Below are 2,349 nucleotides of genomic sequence, written 5' to 3'. Positions count from 1 at the left end.
GGGAATTAGGAATCTCTCACGGTAGAGAGAAAAGCTCCAGACAACACATACGCCTCCTGCACATCTGTGGAGATAAGTGTTTCATCTAAAGCAGAACAGCAGGGATAGGAATGCAATAGCAAGTAACAAGACACAGAAGAAACTCCCCAACGCCCATGGCAGCATAGCTGACAAGGAGGAGGTGGCGGTGGCTACAGGCATGGACGGCTTCACGAGGGAATTGGATAAACGTATGGAGCAGAGGTCCATCCGTGGCTATTAGCCACCAGGGATAGATAGGAACTCGTGGTCTGGGGCAAAGGATGCTCTGTATTTCTTGGTGCTTGGGGGGGGGGGATGACAGTGGGAGGGCTTCTAGTGTCCTGGCCCCACTGGTGAGTTCCCTGATGGCTTATTGAGGGCCAAAAGTTAAAAACTAACTAAGTGTACAAAAGAGTGTTTACAACAAAGACATATAAAAACCTAGTAGGGGCCCAAATAAAGCCTCATAAAATGTTCAAAGTTACAAATACGCCCAAAAAGGACAGTGTATGACCTGATGTGTTTTGGCTCACAGGAGCCTTCTTCAGAGGTCAAATAGTGCAAAATACAACAAGCAACAGAGTCCCTGAAACACATGTAAGGCAGTTAACAATTAATAAACTAAATAAAATGGGGCCAAAGTTGGAACGTTCCAATATGGAATTGAATGACGCACCAAAAAGTTTCTATTTGGGGCTACAAGTAGATCTGGCCTTGTGTCAGAAGAAGTTGAATATACTGGAAATAATATGTGCCTTCCAGTTTAGGTCCTAAGAGTGCAAAAAATTGCCTTGTCAGGGACAATGTGGCATCAATATCTTTGGCCACTGCGTGACACCAAGTGTTGGACTCGATGGGCCCTTGGCCTGATCCAACACTGGCTTCTCTTATGTTCTTATGTATGCAGTAGGCTCTGCAGCATGCACCCTGCCCTAAAAGAACCGCTTACATCTCTGAGTTCCAGCCTCGAACCCGAAACATCTAGATAGGAGGACCTGTGGCTCCAAGCGCCTGCCTTGACAGGGAGGGTGTTTTTAACCTAGTAATACAATGACTCTGGTCAGAGTCTTCTGGTCAGAAAAGGGAGGGGGTCTGGGTTTCGTCAGGACCATCCGATTTCTGGACTGACCGCTATTCTGGACCGCTATTCTGGTATTTTAACACCGGTGTGATGCTAAGGGCCCCCTGCCAACACCGTGATTTAGAAGAAGAAGAAGAGACTGGATTTATACCCCACCCTTCACTCGGAGTCTCAGAGCGGCTTACAAACTCCTTTCCCTTCCCCTCCCCACAACAGACCCCCTGTGAGGTAGGCGGGGCTGAGAGAGCTCTTTCGAGGACTGCTCCTGAGAGAACAGCTCTTGTCAGAACTATGGTTTGGCCAAGGTCATCCAGCAGCTGCATGTGGAGGAGTGGGGAATCAAACCCGGGTCTCCCAGATTAGAGTCCGCGCACTTAACCACTACACCAGACTGTCGGAGTGGCCTTTCCCTTGTCAGAGCGGCCGGAATGCATCCCTAAATAGATCAGAATTCCAAAATGAATAATAAGTACGCTGTTCATTTATAAGTTTTGGTTTGTCTGTTCCCTTCTGGACGATGAATACTGAAACTGCCACTTGCTTGAAAATTTGTGCGGTGTGGTTTGCTTTCAACAAGCAGTTTGTCAGCTATGCAGCCATGAGTGGGGAAGAGACTCTGTAATTGTTATGCATTCCTTTCTATGCGCTTAATTGCTTACCAGCTGCAACGCTTATCTATAAGGTCAAGAGCTCTTTCGAGGACTGCTCCTGAGAGAACAGCTCTTGTCAGAACTACGGTTTGGCCAAGGTCATCCAGCAGCTGAAAGTGGAGGAGTGGGGAATCAAACCCGGGTCTCCCAGATTAGAGACCGTGCACTTCACCACGACACCAAACCGTCAGGGTGGCCTTTCCCTTGTCAGAGCGGCCGGAATGCATCCCTAAACAGATCAGAATTCCAAAATGAATAATAAGTGCGCTGTTTGTCTATAAGTTTTGGTTTGCCTGTTCCCTTCTGGACGATGGATACTGAAACTGCCACTTGCTTGAAAATTTGCGCGGTGTGGTTTGCTTCCAACAAGCAGTTTGTCAGCTATGCAGCCATGAGTGGGGAAGAGACTCTGTAATTGTTATGCATTCCTTTCTATGCGCTTAATTGCTTACCAGCTGCAACGCTTATCTATAAGGTCAAACTGGAGGAGTGTAGTGTCTACCTTTCGTGGGATCGTTCTGATTCCCAGCTTTCGCTATCGTTAGAAGCCTTCCTGAATCCCATGCGCGGGAGCCCACCTAATTGGGGGGGGGGGGT

At 47.9% G+C, this 2,349-nt stretch overlaps 1 protein-coding gene across 1 annotated transcript in view; it reads right to left on the bottom strand.

Annotated features, from left to right (window-relative positions):
* The window catches only part of TRAF7 (TNF receptor associated factor 7), a gene marked incomplete at its 5' end in the record, with an annotated part of 27,215 nt that overhangs the window by 11,130 nt on the left and 13,736 nt on the right, over positions 1-2,349 (bottom strand). The window lies entirely within an intron of this gene.

Source organism: Gekko japonicus, unplaced genomic scaffold (assembly GCF_001447785.1).
Source record: "Gekko japonicus isolate JY-2015 unplaced genomic scaffold, Gekko_japonicus_V1.1 scaffold1395, whole genome shotgun sequence".
In the NCBI taxonomy this organism is placed as follows: domain Eukaryota; kingdom Metazoa; phylum Chordata; class Lepidosauria; order Squamata; family Gekkonidae; genus Gekko; species Gekko japonicus.
This window is presented reverse-complemented; position numbering and strand designations above follow the sequence as displayed.